The 22590-nt window shown below is 49.1% G+C and overlaps 2 non-coding genes across 2 annotated transcripts; both read left to right on the forward strand.

Moving 5' to 3' along the window:
- Window positions 1–2883: 2883 nt before the first annotated feature.
- Trnat-agu (transfer RNA threonine (anticodon AGU)) lies at window positions 2884–2957 on the forward strand. The gene has a single exon. It is a non-coding gene; the product is annotated as a tRNA-Thr (tRNA).
- Window positions 2958–21852: 18895 nt separating this feature from the next.
- Window positions 21853–21929, forward strand: Trnas-aga (transfer RNA serine (anticodon AGA)). The gene has a single exon. It is a non-coding gene; the product is annotated as a tRNA-Ser (tRNA).
- Window positions 21930–22590: the final 661 nt, after the last annotated feature.

Genomic DNA, 22590 nt, shown 5'->3' on the forward strand with positions numbered 1-22590 from the left:
CTATGTCGGAAAGATCTGCCTTGCGCCGAGTTCACGTAAATCCCACTGCACATTCCTATTCTTTGCGTGCAGTCGGCTGCTACTGGTGTTGCTAGTTGTGACTGCTGATAACAGATGCCGTAGCAATCAATTCATGGAGTGAGTTGTATGTTTTGCGATAGTCTGTCTCTGACAAGCAAGCACAGGTGACATAGGTGCGAACACAGGAAGCTAGCAGACCCTCGCTGCCTGCAGACACCGAGCAGCCACACTAGGAGGGCGGCCTAAGCCGTAGGCGAAATGTGCTCATTCGCTATGGCGCGACCTCGAACTATAAATAATGCTGTCACTAGCGTGAGCGTCGTGGAAAGTCGGAAAAGTCGGCTGCGTGGGTGAGTGCCAAGTTTGGGGAGCGTTTTGTAGTATGCCCAGTGCAATGGAGACGCGGAAAATTGTTGTGGCCCAGTGTTTTGCAGTTGGACGACAAGATTAGTACACAGTAGTAAAGAGCGAGGCACTGAGTTGGCATGAATAATGGAGTGCACAATGGGGCTCGATGTGTTTGTTACCTCAGGTGCTGTATGATTGTGGACAAGGAGTGAAAACGGAGCAATTTGTGACGGCTCTTTCAATTTAAGACGTTAAAAACAGACGGAATTTGCATTTGTAATACCAGAGCATCGTAATTACTTGGAACTTTTGTGTATATGAACGTGTCCGCGCCTTTGTACTCTGCTCCCTTCACCGCTACAAACCAACCAACCATCGTGTCCGTGCGCATCAGAGTCGCAAAGAATGGGGAATAGCGCAGTTTGGTCGTGCATGTGGCGTAGCTCAGTTGGTAGAGCGTTCGCTTCGCATGTGAAAGGTGCAGGGTTCAAACCGCGGCGCTTCCATGTTTTGTGGTCAGTGCATGGTAAGTGTTGGTCGCGGCGAACCTAAAGGCACGCAAGATGTTGCAAAGCCAGCGTCACAGACTGATATGATGTATACTGACGTAAGGAGAGGAAGATGTAAGTGTGGGGACCGGCTGTTATCGAGGTGTCATCGAGTGCAGATCTGTCTTAGGTATCACGGCTTAACCTCATTGAAGTCTAGAGGGTGGACAACACGTTCGTCTTACTCAGAGCGGTGTCCGAACTCTATTTTCAACGTTATACGTGCCACTTTCATTGTGGCCAACTACGATTCGATACAGAATGCACGAAACCTGAAAGACACCCTAACGGATACATAGAGAGTAGTGTTTGTCTGCTGAATAATGGGAGTGCAAGGGTCTGTGTCGTCTCTATGGCTGTATGTAGCACCATTTGTCTTCGTGGGGGGCGGGCGTAGCTCAGATGCTAGAGCGCTCGCTTCGCAAGCGAGAGGTACTGGGATCAATACCCAGTGCCTCCAGAATTTTTAACACTACTACATGCGCACCTTGCCATGTAAGTGGAATAATTCTCAGCCTGAAGATGTGTCTAGGAAGAAGCAAGCGAATGATTAGCATCCACCATTGGCAAGCGTGCTGTTATTAGTGCGCGGGAAGCACCCTCCTCCCACGCCTACACTTTATTTAGAAACAGTACAAGTGTTCCCGTAAGATTCTCAAGCCTATGTCGGAAAGATCTGCCTTGCGCCGAGTTCACGTAAATCCCACTACACATTCCTATTCTTTGCGTGCAGTCGGCTGCTACTGGTGTTGCTAGTTGTGACTGCCGATAACAGATGCCGTAGCAATCAATTCATGGAGTGAGTTGTATGTTTTGCGATAGTCTGTCTCTGACAAGCAAGCACAGGTGACATAGGTGCGAACACAGGAAGCTAGCAGACCCTCGCTGCCTGCAGACACCGAGCAGCCACACTAGGAGGGCGGCCTAAGCCTTAGGCGAAATGTGCTCATTCGCTATGGCGCGACGTCGAACTATAAATAATGCTGTCACTAGCGTGAGCGTCGTGGAAAGTCGGAAAAGTCGGCTGCGTGGGTGAGTGCCAAGTTTGGGGAGCGTTTTGTAGTATGCACAGTGCAATGGAGACGCGGAACATTGTTGTGGCCCAGTGTTTTGCAGTTGGACGACAAGATTAGTACACAGTAGTAAAGAGCGAGGCACGGAGTTGGCATGAATAATGGGGTGCACAATGGGGCTCAAGATGTGTTTGTTACCTCAGGTGCTGTATGATTGTGGACAAGGAGTGAAAACGGAGCAATTTGTGACGGCTCTTTCAATTTAAGACGTTAAAAACAGACGGAATTTGCATTTGTAATACCAGAGCATCGTAACTACTTGGAACTTTTGTGTATATGAACGTGTCCGCGCCTTTGTACTCTGCTCCCTTCACCGCTACAAACCAACCAACCATCGTGTCCGTGCGCATCAGACTCGCAAAGAATGGGGAATAGCGCAGTTTGGTCGTGCATGTGGCGTAGCTCAGTTGGTAGAGCGTTCGCTTGGCATGTGAAAGGTGCAGGGTTCAAACCGCGGCGCCTCAATTTTTTGTGGTCAGTGCATGGTAAGTGTTGGTCGCGGCGAACCTAAAGGCACGCAAGATGTTGCAAAGCCAGCGTCACAGACTGATATGATGTATACTGACGTAAGGAGAGCAAGATGTAAGTGTGGGGACCGGCTGTTATCGAGGTGTCATCGAGTGCAGATCTGTCTTAGGTATCACGGCTTAACCTCATTGAAGTCTAGAGGGTGGACAACACGTCCGTCTTACCCAGAGCTGTGTCCGAACTCTATTTTCAACGTTATACGTGCCACTTTCATTGTGGCCAACTACGATTCGATACAGAATGCACGAAACCTGAAAGACACCCTAACAGATACATAGAGAGTAGTGTTTGTCTGCTGAATAATGGGAGTGCAAGGGTCTGTGTCGTCTATATGGCTGTAAGTAGCACCATTAGTCTTCGGCGGGGGCGGGCGTAGCTCAGATGGTAGAGCGCTCGCTTAGTATGCGAGAGGTACTGGGATCAATACCCAGTGCCGCCAGAATTTTTAACACTCCTACATGCGCACCTTGCCATGTAAGTGGAATAATTCTCAGCCTGCAGATGTGTCTAGGAAGATACAAGCGAAGGATTAGCATCCACCATTGGCAAGCGTGCTGTTATTAGTGGGCGGGAAGCACCCTCCTCCCACACCTACACTTAATTTAGAAACAGTACAAGTGTTCCCGTAAGATTCTCAAGCCTATGTCGGAAAGATCTGTCTTGCGCCGAGTTCACGTAAATCCCACTGCACATTCCTATTCTTTGCGTGCAGTCGGCTGCTACTAGTGTTGCTAGTTGTGACTGCTGATAACAGATGCCGTAGCAATCAATTCATGGAGTGAGTTGTATGTTTTGCGATAGTCTGTCTCTGACAAGCAAGCACAGGTGACATAGGTGCGAACACAGGAAGCTAGCAGACCCTCGCTGCCTGCAGACACCGAGCAGCCACACTAGGAGGGCGGCCTAAGCCGTAGGCGAAATGTGCTCATTCGCTATGGCGCGACGTCGAACTATAAATAATGCTGTCACTAGCGTGAGCGTCGTGGAAAGTCGGAAAAGTCAGCTGCGTGGGTGAGTGCCAAGTTTGGGGAGCGTTTTGTAGTATGCACAGTGCAATGGAGACGCGGAACATTGTTGTGGCCCATTGTTTTGCAATTGGACGACAAGATTAGTACACAGTAGTAAAGAGCGAGGCACTGAGTTGGCATGAATAATGGAGTGCACAATGGGGCTTGAGATGTGTTTGTTACCTCAGGTGCTGTATGATTGTGGACAAGGAGTGAAAACGGAGCAATTTGTGACTGCTCTTTCAATTTAAGACGTTAAAAACAGACGGAATTTGCATTTGTAATACCAGAGCATCGTAACTACTTGGAACTTTTGTGTATATGAACGTGTCCGCGCCTTTGTACTCTGCTCCCTTCACCGCTACAAACCAACCAACCATCGTGTCCGTGCGCATCAGAGTCGCAAAGAATGGGGAATAGCGCAGTTTGGTCGTGCATGTGGCGTAGCTCAGTTGGTAGAGCGTTCGCTTCGCATGTGAAAGGTGCAGGGTTCAAACCGCGGCGCTTCCATTTTTTGTGGTCAGTGCATGGTAAGTGTCGGTCGCGGCGAACCTAAAGGCACGCAAGATGTTGCAAAGCCAGCGTCACAGACTGATATGATGTATACTGACGTAAGGAGAGCAAGATGTAAGTGTGGGGACCGGCTGTTATCGAGGTGTCATCGAGTGCAGATCTGTCTTAGGTATCACGGCTTAACCTCATTGAAGTCTAGAGGGTGGACAACACGTTCGTCATACCCAGAGCGGTGTCCGAACCCTATTTTCAACGTTATACGTGCCACTTTCATTGTGGCCAACTACGATTCGATACAGAATGCACGAAACCTGAAAGACACCCTAACGGATACATAGAGAGTAGTGTTTGTCTGCTGAATAATGGGAGTGCAAGGGTCTGTGTCGTCTATATGGCTGTATGTAGCACCATAAGTCTTCCTGGGGGGCGGGCGTAGCTCAGATGGTAGATCGCTCGCTTAGTATGCGAGAGGTACTGGGATCAATACCCAGTGCCTCCAGAATTTTTAACACTCCTACATGCGCACCTTGCCATGTAAGTGGAATAATTCTCAGCCTGCAGATGTGTCTAGGAAGAAACAAGCGAATGATTAGCATCCACCATTGGCAAGCGTGCTGTTATTAGTGCGCGGGAAGCACCCTCCTCCCACGCCTACACTTTATTTAGAAACAGTACAAGTGTTCCCGTAAGATTCTCAAGCCTATGTCGGAAAGATCTGCCTTGCGCCGAGTTCACGTAAATCCCACTGCACATTCCTATTCTTTGCGTGCAGTTGGCTGCTACTGGTGTTGCTAGTTGTGACTGCTGATAACAGATGCCGTAGCAATCAATTCATGGAGTGAGTTGTATGTTTTGCGATAGTCTGTCTCTGACAAGCAAGCACAGGTGACATAGGTGCGAACACAGGAAGCTAGCAGACCCTCGCTGCCTGCAGACACCTAGCAGCCACACTAGGAGGGCGGCCTAAGCCGTAGGCGAAATGTGCTCATTCGCTTTGGCGCGACGTCGAACTATAAATAATGCTGTCACTAGCGTGAGCGTCGTGGAAAGTCGGAAAAGTCGGCTGCGTGGGTGAGTGCGAAGTTTGGGGAGCGTTTTGTAGTATGCGCAGTGCAATGGAGACGCGGAAACTTGTTGTGGCCTAGTGTTTTGCAGTTGGACGACAAGATTGGTACACAGTAGTAAAGAGCGAGGCACTGAGTTGGCATGAATAATGGAGTGCACAATGGGGCTCGAGATGTGTTTGTTACCTCAGGTGCTGTATGATTGTCGACAAGGAGTGAAAACGGAGCAATTTGTGACTGCTCTTTCAATTTAAGACGTTAAAAACAGACGGAATTTGCATTTGTAATACCAGAGCATCGAAACTACTTGGAACTTTTGTGTATATGAACGTGTCCGCGCCTTTGTACTCTGCTCCCTTCACCGCTACAAACCAACCAACCATCGTGTCCGTGCGCATCAGAGTCGCAAAGAATGGGGAATAGCGCAGTTTGGTCGTGCCTGTGGCGTAGCTCAGTTGGTAGTGCGTTCGCTTCGCATGAGAAAGGTGCAGGGTTCAAGCCGCAGCGCCTCCATTTTTTGTGGTCAGTGCATTGTAAGTGTTGGTCGCGGCGAACCTAAAGGCACGCAAGATGTTGCAATGCCAGCGTCACAGACTGATATGATGTATACTGACGTAAGGAGAGCAAGACGTAAGTGTGGGGACCGGCTGTTATCGAGGTGTCATCGAGTGCAGATCTGTCTTAGGTATCACGGCTTAACCTCATTGAAGTCTAGAGGGTGGACAACACGTTCGTCTTACTCAGAGCGGTGTCCGAACTCTATTTTCGACGTTATACGTGCCACTTTCATTGTGGCCAACTACGATTCGATACAGAATGCACGAAACCTGAAAGACACACTAACGGATACATAGAGAGTAGTGTTTGTCTGCTGAATAATGGGAGTGCAAGGGTCTGTGTCGTCTATATGGATGTATGTAGCACCATTAGTCTTCGAGGGGGCGGGCGTAGCTCAGATGGTAGAGCGCTCTCTTAGTATGCGAGAGGTACTGGGATCAATACCCAGTGCCTCCAGAATTTTTAACACACCTACATGCGCACCTTGCCATGCAAGTGGAATAATTCTCAGCCTGCAGATGTGTCTAGGAAGATACAAGCGAATGATTAGCATCCACAATTGGCAAGCGTGCTGTTATTAGTGCGCGGGAAGCATCCTCCTCCCACGCCTACACTTAATTTAGAAACAGTACAAGTGTTCCCGTAAGATTCTCAAGCCTATGTCGGAAAGATCTGCCTTGCGCCGAGTTCACGTAAATCCCACTGCACATTCCTATTCTTTGCGTGCAGTCGGCTGCTACTGGTGTTGCTAGTTGTGACTGCTGATAACAGATGCCGTAGCAATCAATTCATGGAGTGAGTTGTATGTTTTGCGATAGTCTGTCTCTGACAAGCAAGCACAGGTGACATAGGTGCGAACACAGGAAGCTAGCAGACCCTCGCTCCCTGCAGACACCGAGCAGCCACACTAGGAGGGCGGCGTAAGCCGTAGGCGAAATGTGCTCATTCGCTTTGGCGCGACGTCGAACTATAAATAAGGCTGTCACTAGCGTGAGCGTTGCGTGAGCGTGGTGTAAAGTCGGAAAAGTCATCTGCATGGGTGATTGCCAAGTTTGGGGAGCGTTTCGTAGTACGATCAGTGCAAAGGGGAAGCGGAAACTTGTTGTGTCCCAGTGTTTTGCAGTTGGACGACAAGAGTTTGACACAGTAGCAAAGAGCGTGGCACTGTGTTGGCATGAATAATGGAGTGCACAATGGGGCTCGAGATGTGTTTGTTACCTCAGGTGCTGTATGATTGTCGACAAGGAGTGAAAACGGAGAAATTTGTGACGGCTCTTTCAATTTAAGACGTTAAAAACAGACGGAATTTGCATTTGTAATACCAGAGCATCGAAACTACTTGGAACTTTTGTGTATATGAACGTGTCCACGCCTTTGTACTCTGCTCCCTTCACCGCTACAAACCAACCAACCATCGTGTCCGTGCGCATCAGAGTCGCAAAGAATGGGGATTCTCGCAGTTTGGTCGTGCATGTGGCGTAGCTCAGTTGGTAGAGCGTTCGCTTCGCATGTGAATGGTGCAGGGTTCAAGCCGCGGCGCCTCCATTTTTTGTGGTCAGTGCATTGTAAGTGTTGGTCGCGGCGAACCTAAAGGCACGCAAGATGTTGCAAAGCCAGCGTCACAGACTGATATGATGTATACTGACGTAAGGAGAGCAAGATGTAAGTGTGGGGACCGGCTGTTATCGAGGTGTCATCGAGTGCAGATCTGTCTTAGGTATCACGGCTTAACCTCATTGAAGTCTAGAGGGTGGACAACACGTTCGTCTTACTCAGAGCGGTGTCCGAACTCTATTTTCAACGTTATACGTGCCACATTCATTGTTGCCAACTACGATTCGATACAGAATGCACGAAACCTGAAAGACACCCTAACGGATACATAGAGAGTAGTGTTTGTCTGCTGAATAATGGGAGTGCAAGGGTCTGTGTCGTCTATATTGCTGTATGTAGCACCATTAGTCTTCGGGGGGGGCGGGCGTAGCTCAGATGGTAGAGCGCTCGCTTATAATGCGAGAGGTACTGGGATCAATACCCAGTGCCTCCAGAATTTTTAACACACCTACATGCGCACCTTGCCATGCAAGTGGAATAATTCTCAGCCTGCAGATGTGTCTAGGAAGATACAAGCGAATGATTAGCATCTACAATTGGCAAGCGTGCTGTTATTAGTGCGCGGGAAGCACCCTCCTCCCACGCCTACTCTTTATTTAGAAACAATACAAGTGTTCCCGTAAGATTCTCAAGCCTATGTCGGAAAGATCTGCCTTACGCCGAGTTCACGTAAATCCCACTGCACATTAGTATTCTTTGCGTGCAGTCGGCTGCTACTGGTGTTGCTAGTTGTGACTGTTGATAACAGATGCCGTAGCAAACAATTCTTGGAGTGATTTGTATGTTTTGCGATAGTCTGTCTCTGACAAGCAAGCACAGGTGACATAGGTGCGAACACAGGAAGCTAGCAGACCGTCGCTGCCTGCAGACACCGAGCAGCCACACTAGGAGGGCGGCGTAAGCCGTAGGCGAAATGTGCTCATTCGCTTTAGCGCGACGTCGAACTATAAATAATGCTGTCACTAGCGTGAGCGTTGCGTGAGCGTCGTGGAAAGCCGGCTGCGTGGGTGAGTGCCAAGTTTGGGGAGCGTTTTGTAGTATGCGCAGTGCAATGGAGACGCGGAAACTTGTTGTGGCCTAGTGTTTTGCAGTTGGGCGACAAGATTGGTACACAGTGGTAAAGAGCGAGGCACTGAGTTGGCATGAATAATGGAGTGCACAATGGGGTTCGAGATGTGTTTGTTACCTCAGGTGCTGTATGATTGTCGACAAGGAGTGAAAACGGAGCAATTTGTGACGGCTCTTTCAATTTAAGACGTTAAAAACAGACGGAATTTGCATTTGTAACACCAGAGCATCGAAACTACTTGGAACTTTTGTGTATATGAACGTGTCCGCGCATTTGTACTCTGCTCCCTTCACCGCTACAAACCAACCAACCATCGTGTCCGTGCGCATCAGAGTCGCAAAGAATGGGGACTCTCGCAGTTTGCTCGTGCATGTGGCGTAGCTCAGTTGGTAGAGCGTTCGCTTCGCATGTGAAAGGTGCAGGGTTCAAGCCGCGGCGCCTCAATTTTTTGTGGTCAGTACATTGTAAGTGTTGGTCGCGGCGAACCTAAAGGCACGCAAGATGTTGCAAAGCCAGCGTCACAGACTGATATGATGTATACTGACGTAAGGAGAGCAAGATGTAAGTGTGGGGACCGGCTGTTATCGAGGTGTCATCGAGTGCAGATCTGTCTTAGGTATCACGGCTTAACCTCATTGAAGTCTAGAGGGTGGACAACACGTTCGTCTTACTCAGAGCGGTGTCCGAACTCTATTTTCAACGTTATACGTGCCACTTTCATTGTGGCCCACTACGATTCGATACAGAATGCACGAAACCTGAAAGACACCCTAACGGATACATAGAGAGTAGTGTTTGTCTGCTGAATAATGGAAGTGCAAGGGTCTGTGTCGTCTATATGGCTGTATGTTGCACCATTAGTCTTTGGGGGAGGCGGGCGTAGCTCAGATGCTAGAGCGCTCGCTTAGTATGCGAGAGGTACTGGGATCAATACCCAGTGCCTCCAGAATTTTTAACACACCTACATGCGCACCTTGCCATGCAAGTGGAATAATTCTCAGCCTGCAGATGTGTCTAGGAAGATACAAGCGAATGATTAGCATCCACAATTGGCAAGCGTGCTGTTATTAGTGCGCGGGAAGCACCCTCCTCCCACGCCTACACTTTATTTAGAAACAGTACAAGTGTTCCCGTAAGATTCTCAAGCCAATGTCGGAAAGATCTGCCTTGCGCCGAGTTCACGTAAATCCCACTGCACATTCCTATTCTTTGCGTGCAGTCGGCTGCTACTGGTGTTGCTAGTTGTGACTGTTGATAACAGATGCCGTAGCAATCAATTCATGGAGTGAGTTGTATGTTTTGCAATAGTCTGTCTCTGACAAGCAAGCACAGGTGACATAGGTGCGAACACAGGAAGCTAGCAGACCGTCGCTGCCTGCAGACACCGAGCAGCCACACTAGGAGGGCGGCCTAAGCCGTAGGCGAAATGTGCTCATTCGCTTTGGCGCGACGTCGAACTATAAATAATGCTGTCACTAGCGTGAGCGTCGTGGAAAGTCGGAAAAGTCGGCTGCGTGGGTGAGTGCCTAGTTTGGGGAGTGTTTTGTAGTATGCGCAGTGCAATGGAGACGCGGAAACTTGTTGTGGCCTAGTGTTTTGCAGTTGGACGACAAGATTGGTACACAGTGGTAAAGAGCGAGGCACTGAGTTGGCATGAATAATGGAGTGCACAATGGGGCTCGAGATGTGTTTGTTACCTCTGGTGCTGTATGATTGTCGACAAGGAGTGAAAACGGAGCAATTTGTGACGGCTCTTTCAATTTAAGACGTTAAAAACAGACGGAATTTGCATTTGTAACACCAGAGCATCGAAACTACTTGGGACTTTTGTGTATATGAACGTGTCCGCGCATTTGTACTCTGCTCCCTTCACCGCTACAAACCAACCAACCATCGTGTCCGTGCGCTTCAGAGTCGCAAAGAATGGGGATTCTCGCAGTTTGCTCGTGCATGTGGCGTAGCTCAGTTGGTAGAGCGTTCGCTTCGCATGTGAAAGGTGCAGGGTTTAAGCCGCGGCGGCTCCATTTTTTGTGGTCAGTGCATTGTAAGTGTTGGTCGCGGCGAACCTAAAGGCACGCAAGATGTTGCAAAGCCAGCGTCACAGACTGATATGATGTATACTGACGTAAGGAGAGCAAGATGTAAGTGTGGGGACCGGCTGTTATCGAGGTGTCATCGAGTGCAGATCTGTCTTAGGTATCACGGCTTAACCTCATTGAAGTCTAGAGGGTGGACAACACGTTCGTCTTACTCAGAGCGGTGTCCGAACTCTATTTTCAACGTTATACGTGCCACTTTCATTGTGGCCAACTACGATTCGATACAGAATGCACGAAACCTGAAAGACACCCTAACGGATGCATAGAGAGTAGTGTTTGTCTGCTGAATAATGGGAGTGCAAGGGTCTGTGTCGTCTATTATGCTGTATGTAGCACCATTAGTCTCTTGGGGGGGGGCGGGCGTAGCTCAGATGGTAGAGCGCTCGCTTAGAATGCGAGAGGTACTGGGATCAATACCCAGTGCCTCCAGAATTTTTAACACACCTACATGCGCACCTTGCCATGCAAGTGGAATAATTCTCAGCCTGCAGATGTGTCTAGGAAGATACAAGCGAATGATTAGCATCCACAATTGGCAAGCGTGCTGTTATTAGTGCGCGGGATGCACCCTCCTCCCACGCCTACACTTTATTTAGAAACAGTACAAGTGTTCCCGTAAGATTCTCAAGCCTATGTCGGAAAGATCTGCCTTGCGCCGAGTTCACGTAAATCCCACTGCACATTCCTATTCTTTGCGTGCAGTCGGCTGCTACTGGTGTTGCTAGTTGTGACTGCTGATAACAGATGCCGTAGCAATCAATTCATGGAGTGAGTTGTATGTTTTGCGATAGTCTGTCTCTGACAAGCAAGCACAGGTGACATAGGTGCGAACACAGGAAGCTAGCAGACCGTCGCTGCCTGCAGACACCGAGCAGCCACAGTAGGAGGGCGGCGTAAGCCGTAGGCGAAATGTGCTCATTCGCTTTGGCGCGACGTCGAACTATAAATAATGCTGTCACTAGCGTGAGCGTCGTGGAAAGTCGGAAAAGTCGGCTGCGTGGGTGAGTGCCTAGTTTGGGGAGCGTTTTGTAGTATGCGCAGTGCAATGGAGACGCGGAAACTTGTTGTGGCCTAGTGTTTTGCAGTTGGACGACAAGATTGGTACACAGTGGTAAAGAGCGAGGCACTGAGTTGGCATGAATAATGGAGTGCACAATGGGGCTCGAGATGTGTTTGTTACCTCAGGTGCTGTATGATTGTCGACAAGGAGTGAAAACGGAGCAATTTGTGACGGCTCTTTCAATTTAAGACGTTAAAAACAGACGGAATTTGCATTTGTAACACCAGAGCATCGAAAGTACTTGGAACTTTTGTGTATATGAACGTGTCCGCGCATTTGTACTATGCTCCCTTCACCGCTACAAAGCAACCAACCATCGTGTCCGTGCGCATCAGACTCGCAAAGAATGGGGATTCTCGCAGTTTGCTCGTGCATGTGGCGTAGCTCAGTTGGTAGAGCGTTCGCTTCGCATGTGAAAGGTGCAGGGTTCAAGCCGCGGCGCCTCCATTTTTTGTGGTCAGTGCATTGTAAGTGTTTGTCGCGGCGAACCTAAAGGCACGCAAGATGTTGCAAAGCCAGCGTCACAGACTGATATGATGTATACTGACGTAAGGAGAGCAAGATGTAAGTGTGGGGACCGGCTGTTATCGAGGTGTCGTCGAGTGCAGATCTGTCTTAGGTATCACGGCTTAACCTCATTGAAGTATAGAGGGTGGACAACACGTTCGTCTTACTCAGAGCGGTGTCCGAACTCTATTTTCAACGTTATACGTGCCAATTTCATTGTGGCCAACTACGATTCGATACAGAATGCACGAAACCTGAAAGACACCCTAACGGATACATAGAGAGTAGTGTTTGTCTGCTGAATAATGGAAGTGCAAGGGTCTGTGTCGTCTATATTGCTGTATGTAGCACCATTAGTCTCCGGGGAGGGCGGGCGTAGCTCAGATGGTAGAGCGCTCGCTTAGAATGCGAGAGGTACTGGGATCAATACCCAGTGCCTCCAGAATTATTAACACACCTACATGCGCACCTTGCCATGCAAGTGGAATAATTCTCAGCCTGCAGATGTGTCTAGGAAGATACAAGCGAATGATTAGCATCCACAATTGGCAAGCGTGCTGTTATTAGTGCGCGGGAAGCACCCTCCTCCCACGCCTACACTTTATTTAGAAACAGTACAAGTGTTCCCGTAAGATTCTCAAGCCTATGTCGGAAAGATCTGCCTTGCGCCGAGTTCACGTAAATCCCACTGCACATTCCTATTCTTTGCGTGCAGTCGGCTGCTACTGGTGTTGCTAGTTGTGACTGTTGATAACAGATGCCGTAGCAATCAATTCATGGAGTGAGTTGTATGTTTTGCGATAGTCTGTCTCTGACAAGCAAGCACAGGTGACATAGGTGCGAACACAGGAAGCTAGCAGACCGTCGCTGCCTGCAGACACCGAGCAGCCACACTAGGAGGGCGGCCTAAGCCGTAGCCGAAATGTGCTCATTCGCTTTCGCGCGACGTCGAACTATAAATAATGCTGTCACTAGCGTGAGCGTCGTGGAAAGTCGGAAAAGTCGGCTGCGTGGGTGAGTGCGAAGTTTGGGGAGCGTTTTGTAGTATGCGCAGTGCAATGGAGACGCGGAAACTTGTTGTGGCCTAGTGTTTTGCAGTTGGACGACAAGATTGGTACACAGTGGTAAAGAGCGAGGCACTGAGTTGGCATGAATAATGGAGTGCACAATGGGGCTCGAGATGTGTTTGTTACCTCAGGTGCTGTATGATTGTCGACAAGGAGTGAAAACGGAGCAATTTGTGACGGCTCTTTCAATTTAAGACGTTAAAAACAGACGGAATTTGCATTTGTAACACCAGAGCATCGAAACTACTTGGAACTTTTGTGTATATGAACGTGTCCGCGCATTTGTACTCTGCTCCCTTTTTCGCTACAAACCAACCAACCATCGTGTCCGTGCGCATCAGAGTCACGAAGAATGGGGAACCTCGCACTTTGCTCGTGCATGTGGCGTAGCTCAGTTCATAGAGCGTTCGCTTCGCATGTGAAAGGTGCAGGGTTCAAGCCGCGGCGCCTCCATTTTTTGTGGTCAGTGCATTGTAAGTGTTGGTCGCGGCGAACCTAAAGGCACGCAAGATGTTGCAAAGCCAGCGTCACAGACTGATATGATGTATACTGACGTAAGGAGAGCAAGATGTAAGTGTGGGGACCGGCTGTTATCGAGGTGTCATCGAGTGCAGATCTGTCTTAGGTATCACGGCTTAACCTCATTGAAGTCTAGAGGGTGGACAACACGTTCGTCTTACTCAGAGCGGTGTCCGAACTCTATTTTCAACGTTATACGTGCCACTTTCATTGTGGCCCACTACGATTCGATACAGAATGCACGAAACCTGAAAGACACCCTAACGGATACATAGAGAGTAGTGTTTGTCTGCTGAATAATGGAAGTGCAAGGGTCTGTGTCGTCTATATGGCTGTATGTAGCACCATTAGTCTTTGGGGGAGGCGGGCGTAGCTCAGATGGTAGAGCGCTCGCTTAGTATGCGAAAGGTACTGGGATCAATACCCAGTGCCTCCATAATTTTCAACACACCTACATGCGCACCTTGCCATGCAAGTGGAATAATTCTCAGCCTGCAGATGTGTCTAGGAAGATACAAGCGAATGATTAGCATCCACAATTGGCAAGCGTGCTGTTATTAGTGCGCGGGAAGCACCCTCCTCCCACGCCTACTCTTTATTTAGAAACAGTACAAGTGTTCCCGTAAGATTCTCAAGCCTATGTCGGAAAGATCTGCCTTGCGCCGAGTTCACGTAAATCCCACTGCACATTCCTATTCTTTGCGTGCAGTCGGCTGCTACTGGTGTTGCTAGTTGTGACTGTTGATAACAGATGCCGTAGCAATCAATTCATGGAGTGAGTTGTATGTTTTGCAATAGTCTGTCTCTGACAAGCAAGCACAGGTGACATAGGTGCGAACACAGGAAGCTAGCAGACCGTCGCTGCCTGCAGACACCGAGCAGCCACACTAGGAGGGCGGCGTAAGCCGTAGGCGAAATGTGCTCATTCGCTTTGGCGCGACGTCGAACTATAAATAATGCTGTCACTAGCGTGAGCGTCGTGGAAAGTCGGAAAAGTCGGCTGCGTGGGTGAGTGCCTAGTTTGGGGAGCGTTTTGTAGTATGCGCAGTGCAATGGAGACGCGGAAACTTGTTGTGGCCTAGTGTTTTGCAGTTGGACGACAAGATTGGTACACAGTGGTAAAGAGCGAGGCACTGAGTTGGCATGAATAATGGAGTGCACAATGGGGCTCGAGATGTGTTTGTTACCTCAGGTGCTGTATGATTGTCGACAAGGAGTGAAAACGGAGCAATTTGTGACGGCTCTTTCAATTTAAGACGTTAAAAACAGACGGAATTTGCATTTGTAACACCAGAGCATCGAAAGTACTTGGAACTTTTGTGTATATGAACGTGTCCGCGCATTTGTACTATGCTCCCTTCACCGCTACAAACCAACCAACCATCGTGTCCGTGCGCATCAGACTCGCAAAGAATGGGGATTCTCGCAGTTTGCTCGTGCATGTGGCGTAGCTCAGTTGGTAGAGCGTTCGCTTCGCATGTGAAAGGTGCAGGGTTCAAGCCGCGGCGCCTCCATTTTTTGTGGTCAGTGCATTGTAAGTGTTGGTCGCGGCGAACCTAAAGGCACGCAAGATGTTGCAAAGCCAGCGTCACAGACTGATATGATGTATACTGACGTAAGGAGAGCAAGATGTAAGTGTGGGGACCGGCTGTTATCGAGGTGTCATCGAGTGCAGATCTGTCTTAGGTATCACGGCTTAACCTCATTGAAGTCTAGAGGGTGGACAACACGTTCGTCTTACTCAGAGCGGTGTCCGAACTCTATTTTCAACGTTATACGTGCCACTTTCATTGTGGCCAACTACGATTCGATACAGAATGCACGAAACCTGAAAGAATACCCTAACGGATGCATAGAGAGTAGTGTTTGTCTGCTGAATAATGGGAGTGCAAGGGTCTGTGTCGTCTATATGGCTGTATGTAGCACCATTAGTCTTAGGGGGAGGCGGGCGAAGCTCAGATGCTAGAGCGCTCGCTTAGAATGCGAGAGGTACTGGGATCAATACCCAGTGCCTCCAGAATTTTTAACACACCTACATGCGCACCTTGCCATGCAAGTGGAATAATTCTCAGCCTGCAGATGTGTCTAGGAAGATACAAGCGAATGATTAGCATCCACAATTGGCAAGCGTGCTGTTATTAGTGCGCGGGAAGCACCCTCCTCCCACGCCTACACTTTATTTAGAAACAGTACAAGTGTTCCCGTAAGATTCTCAAGCCTATGTCGGAAAGATCTGCGTTGCGCCGAGTTCACGTAAATCCCACTGCACATTCCTATTCTTTGCGTGCAGTCGGCTGCTACTGGTGTTGCTAGTTGTGACTGCTGATAACAGATGCCGTAGCAATCATTCATGGAGTGAGTTGTATGTTTTGCGATAGTCTGTCTCTGACATGCAAGCACAGGTGACATAGGTGCGAACACAGGAAGCTAGCAGACCGTCGCTGCCTGCAGACACCGAGCAGCCACACTAGGAGGGCGGCGTAAGCCGTAGGCGAAAAGTGCTCATTCGCTTTGGCGCGACGTCGAACTATAAATAATGCTGTCACTAGCGTGAGCGTCGTGGTAAGTCGGAAAAGTCGGCTGCGTGGGTGAGTGCCAAGTTTGGGGAGCGTTTTGTAGTATGCGCAGTGCAATGGAGACGCGGAAACTTGTTGTGGCCCAGTGTTTTGCAGTTGGACGACAAGATTGGTACACAGTGGTAAAGAGCGAGGCACTGAGTTGGCATGAATAATGGAGCGCACAATGGGGCTCGAGATGTGCTTGTTACCTCAGGTGCTGTATGATTGTCGACAAGGAGTGAAAACGGAGCAATTGGTGACGGCTCTTTCAATTTAAGACGTTAAAAACAGACGGAATTTGCATTTGTAACACCAGAGCATCGAAACTACTTGGAACTTTTGTGTATATGAACGTGTCCGCGCATTTGTACTCTGCTCCCTTCACCGCTACAAACCAACCAACCATCGTGTCCGTGCGCATCAGAGTCGCAAAGAATGGGGATTCTCGCAGTTTGCTCGTGCATGTGGCGTAGCTCAGTTGGTAGAGCGTTCGCTTCGCATGTGAAAGGTGCAGGGTTCAAGCCGCGGCGGCTCCATTTTTTGTGGTCAGTGCATTGTAAGTGTTGGTCGCGACGAACCTAAAGGCACGCAAGATGTTGCAAAGCCAGCGTCACAGACTGATATGATGTATACTGACGTAAGGAGAGCAAGATGTAAGTGTGGGGACCGGCTGTTATCGAGGTGTCATCGAGTGCAGATCTGTCTTAGGTATCACGGCTTAACCTCATTGAAGTCTAGAGGGTGGACAACACGTTCGTCTTACTCAGAGCGGTGTCCGAACTCTATTTTCAACGTTATACGTGCCAATTTCATTGTGGCCAACTACGATTCGATACAGAATGCACGAAACCTGAAAGACACCCTAACGGATACATAGAGAGTAGTGTTTGTCTGCTGAATAATGGAAGTGCAAGGGTCTGTGTCGTCTATATGGCTGTATGTAGCACCATTAGTCTTTGGGGGAGCCGGGCGTAGCTGAGATGCTAGAGCGCTCGCTTAGTATGCGAGAGGTACTGGGATCAATACCCAGTGCCTCCAGAATTATTAACACACCTACATGCGCACCTTGCCATGCAAGTGGAATAATTCTCAGCCTGCAGATGTGTCTAGGAAGATACAAGCGAATGATTAGCATCCACAATTGGCAAGCGTGCTGTTATTAGTGCGCGGGAAGCACCCTCCTCCCACGCCTACACTTTATTTAGAAACAGTACAAGTGTTCCCGTAAGATTCTCAAGCCTATGTCGGAAAGATCTGCCTTGCGCCGAGTTCACGTAAATCCCACTGCACATTCCTATTCTTTGCGTGCAGTCGGCTGCTACTGGTGTTGCTAGTTGTGACTGTTGATAACAGATGCCGTAGCAATCAATTCATGGAGTGAGTTGTATGTTTTGCGATAGTCTGTCTCTGACAAGCAAGCACAGGTGACATAGGTGCGAACACAGGAAGCTAGCAGACCGTCGCTGCCTGCAGACACCGAGCAGCCACACTAGGAGGGCGGCCTAAGCCGTAGCCGAAATGTGCTCATTCGCTTTCGCGAGACGTCGAACTATAAATAATGCTGTCACTAGCGTGAGCGTCGTGGAAAGTCGGAAAAGTCCGCTGCGTGGGTGAGTGCCAAGTTTGGGGAGCGTTTTGTAGTATGCGCAGTGCAATGGAGACGCGGAAACTTGTTGTGGCCTAGTGTTTTGCAGTTGGACGACAAGATTGGTACACAGTGGTAAAGAGCGAGGCACTGAGTTGGCATGAATAATGGAGTGCACAATGGGGCTCGAGATGTGTTTGTTACCTCAGGTGCTGTATGATTGTCGACAAGGAGTGAAAACGGAGCAATTTGTGACGGCTCTTTCAATTTAAGACGTTAAAAACAGACGGAATTTGCATTTGTAACACCAGAGCATCGAAAGTACTTGGAACTTTTGTGTATATGAACGTGTCCGCGCATTTGTACTCTGCTCCCTTCATCGCAAAAACCAACCAACCATCGTGTCCGTGCGCATCAGAGTCACGAAGAATGGGGATTCTCGCAGTTTGCTCGTGCATGTGGCGTAGCTCAGTTGGTAGAGCGTTCGCTTCGCATGTGAAAGGTGCAGGGTTCAAGCCGCGGCGCCTCCATTTTTTGTGGTCAGTGCATTGTAAGTGTTGGTCGCGGCGAACCTAAAGGCACGCAAGATGTTGCAAAGCCAGCGTCACAGACTGATATGATGTATACTGACGTAAGGAGAGCAAGATGTAAGTGTGGGGACCGGCTGTTATCGAGGTGTCATCGAGTGCAGATCTGTCTTAGGTATCACGGCTTAACCTCATTGAAGTCTAGAGGGTGGACAACACGTTCGTCTTACTCAGAGCGGTGTCCGAACTCTATTTTCAACGTTATACGTGCCACTTTCATTGTGGCCCACTACGATTCGATACAGAATGCACGAAACCTGAAAGACACCCTAACGGATACATAGAGAGTAGTGTTTGTCTGCTGAATAATGGAAGTGCAAGGGTCTGTGTCGTCTATATGGCTGTATGTAGCACCATTAGTCTTAGGGGGAGGCGGGCGTAGCTCAGATGCTAGAGCGCTCGCTTAGTATGCGAGAGGTACTGGGATCAATACCCAGTGCCTCCAGAATTTTTAACACACCAACATGCGCACCTTGCCATGCAAGTGGAATAATTCTCAGCCTGCAGATGTGTCTAGGAAGATACAAGCGAATGATTAGCATCCACCATTGGCAAGCGTGCTGTTATTAGTGCGCGGGAAGCACCCTCCTCCCACGCCTACTCTTTATTTAGAAACAGTACAAGTGTTCCCGTAAGATTCTCAAGCCTATGTCGGAAAGATCTGCCTTGCGCCGAGTTCACGTAAATCCCACTGCACATTCCTATTCTTTGCGTGCAGTCGGCTGCTACTGGTGTTGCTAGTTGTGACTGTTGATAACAGATGCCGTAGCAATCAATTCATGGAGTGAGTTGTATGTTTTGCAATAGTCTGTCTCTGACAAGCAAGCACAGGTGACATAGGTGCGAACACAGGAAGCTAGCAGACCGTCGCTGCCTGCAGACACCGAGCAGCCACACTAGGAGGGCGGCGTAAGCCGTAGGCGAAATGTGCTCATTCGCTTTGGCGCGACGTCGAACTATAAATAATGCTGTCACTAGCGTGAGCGTCGTGGAAAGTCGGAAAAGTCGGCTGCGTGGGTGAGTGCCTAGTTTGGGGAGCGTTTTGTAGTATGCGCAGTGCAATGGAGACGCGGAAACTTGTTGTGGCCTAGTGTTTTGCCGTTGGACGACAAGATTGGTACACAGTGGTAAAGAGCGAGGCACTGAGTTGGCATGAATAATGGAGTGCACAATGGGGCTCGAGATGTGTTTGTTACCTCAGGTGCCGTATGATTGTCGACAAGGAGTGAAAACGGAGCAATTTGTGACGGCTCTTTCAATTTAAGACGTTAAAAACAGACGGAATTTGCATTTGTAACATCAGAGCATCGAAAGTACTTGGAACTTTTGTGTATATGAACGTGTCCGCGCATTTGTACTATGCTCCCTTCACCGCTACAAACCAACCAACCATCGTGTCCGTGCGCATCAGACTCGCAAAGAATGGGGATTCTCGCAATTTGCTCGTGCATGTGGCGTAGCTCAGTTGGTAGAGCGTTCGCTTCGCATGTGAGAGGTGCAGGGTTCAAGCTGCGGCGCCTCCATTTTTTGTGGTCAGTGCATTGTAAGTGTTGGTCGCGGCGAACCTAAAGGCACGCAAGATGTTGCAAAGCCAGCGTCACAGACTGATATGATGTATACTGACGTAAGGAGAGCAAGATGTAAGTGTGGGGACCGGCTGTTATCGAGGTGTCATCGAGTGCAGATCTGTCTTAGGTATCACGGCTTAACCTCATTGAAGTCTAGAGGGTGGACAACACGTTCGTCTTACTCAGAGCGGTGTCCGAACTCTATTTTCAACGTTATACGTGCCACTTTCATTGTGGCCAACTACGATTCGATACAGAATGCACGAAACCTGAAAGACACCCTAACGGATACATAGAGAGTAGTGTTTGTCTGCTGAATAATGGAAGTGCAAGGGTCTGTGTCGTCTATATTGCTGTATGTAGCACCATTAGTCTCCGGGGAGGGCGGGCGTAGCTCAGATGGTAGAGCGCTCGCTTAGAATGTGAGAGGTACTGGGATCAATACCCAGTGCCTCCAGAATTATTAACACACCTACATGCGCACCTTGCCATGCAAGTGGAATAATTCTCAGCCTGCAGATGTGTCTAGGAAGATACAAGCGAATGATTAGCATCCACAATTGGCAAGCGTGCTGTTATTAGTGCGCGGGAAGCACCCTCCTCCCACGCCTACACTTTATTTAGAAACAGTACAAGTGTTCCCGTAAGATTCTCAAGCCTATGTCGGAAAGATCTGCCTTGCGCCGAGTTCACGTAAATCCCACTGCACATTCCTATTCTTTGCGTGCAGTCGGCTGCTACTGGTGTTGCTAGTTGTGACTGTTGATAACAGATGCCGTAGCAATCAATTCATGGAGTGAGTTGTATGTTTTGCGATAGTCTGTCTCTGACAAGCAAGCACAGGTGACATAGTTGCGAACACAGGAAGCTAGCAGACCGTCGCTGCCTGCAGACACCGAGCAGCCACACTAGGAGGGCGGCCTAAGCCGTAGGCGAAATGTGCTCATTCGCTTTGGCGCGACGTCGAACTATAAATAATGCTGTCACTAGCGTGAGCGTCGTGGAAAGTCGGAAAAGTCGGCTGCGTGGGTGAGTGCCAAGTTTGGGGAGCGTTTTGTAGTATGCGCAGTGCAATGGAGACGCGGAAACTTGTTGTGGCCCAGTGTTTTGCAGTTGGACGACAAGATTAGTACACAGTGGTAAAGAGCGAGGCACTGAGTTGGCATGAATAATGGAGTGCACAATGGGGCTCGAGATGTGTTTGTTACCTCAGGTGCTGTATGATTGTCGACAAGGAGTGAAAACGGAGCAATTTGTGACGGCTCTTTCAATTTAAGACGTTAAAAACAAACGGAATTTGCATTTGTAATACCAGAGCATCGAAACTACTTGGAACTTTTGTGTATATGAACGTGTCCGCGCCTTTGTACTCTGCTCCCTTCACCGCTACAAACCAACCAACCATCGTGTCCGTGCGCATCAGAGTCGCAAAGAATGGGGAATAGAGCAGTTTGGTCGTTCATGTGGCGTAACTCAGTTGGTAGAGCGTTCGCTTCGCATGTGAAAGGTGCAGGGTTCAAGCCGCGGCGCCTCCATTTTTTGTGGTCAGTGCATTGTAAGTGTTGGTCGCGGCGAACCTAAAGGCACGCAAGATGTTGCAAAGCCAGCGTCACAGACTGATATGATGTATACTGACGTAAGGAGAGCAAGATGTAAGTGTGGGGACCGGCTGTTATCGAGGTGTCATCGAGTGCAGATCTGTCTTAGGTATCACGGCTTAACCTCATTGAAGTCTAGAGGGTGGACAACACGTTCGTCTTACTCAGAGCGGTGTCCGAACTCTATTTTCAACGTTATACGTGCCACTTTCATTGTGGCCAACTACGATTCGATACAGAATGCACGAAACCTGAAAGACACCCTAACGGATACATAGAGAGTAGTGTTTGTCTGCTGAATAATGGGAGTGCAAGGGTCTGTGTCGTCTATATTGCTGTATGTAGCACCATTAGTCTTCGAGGGGGCAGGCGTAGCTCAGATGGTAGAGCGCTCGCTTAGAATGCGAGAGGTACTGGGATCAATACCCAGTGCCTCCAGAATTTTTAACACACCTACATGCGCACCTTGCCATGCAAGTGGAATAATTCTCAGCCTGCAGATGTGTCTAGGAAGATACAAGCGAATGATTAGCATCCACAATTGGCAAGCGTGCTGTTAATAGTGCGCGGGAAGCACCCTCCTCCCACGCCTACACTTTATTTAGAAACAGTACAAGTGTTCCCGTAAGATTCTCAAGCCTATGTCGGAAAGATCTGCATTGCGCCGAGTTCACGTAAATCCCACTGCACATTCCTATTCTTTGCGTGCAGTCGGCTGCTACTGGTGTTGCTAGTTGTGACTGCTGATAACTGATGCCGTAGCAATCAATTCATGGAGTGAGTTGTATGTTTTGCGATAGTCTGTCTCTGACAAGCAAGCACAGGTGACATAGGTGCGAACACAGGAAGCTAGCAGAGCGTCGCTGCCTGCAGACACCGAGCAGCCACACTAGGAGGGCGGCCTAAGCCGTAGCGAAATGTGCTCATTCGCTTTGGCGCGACGTCGAACTATAAATAATGCTGTCACTAGCGTGAGCGTCGTGGAAAGTCGGAAAAGTCGGCTGCGTGGGTGAGTGCCAAGTTTGGGGAGCGTTTTGTAGTATGCGCAGTGCAATGGAGACGCGGAAACTTGTTGTGGCCCAGTGTTTTGCAGTTGGAC

This window comes from Schistocerca gregaria, chromosome 3, assembly GCF_023897955.1.
Source record: "Schistocerca gregaria isolate iqSchGreg1 chromosome 3, iqSchGreg1.2, whole genome shotgun sequence".
Classification (NCBI taxonomy): Eukaryota; Metazoa; Arthropoda; class Insecta; order Orthoptera; family Acrididae; genus Schistocerca; species Schistocerca gregaria.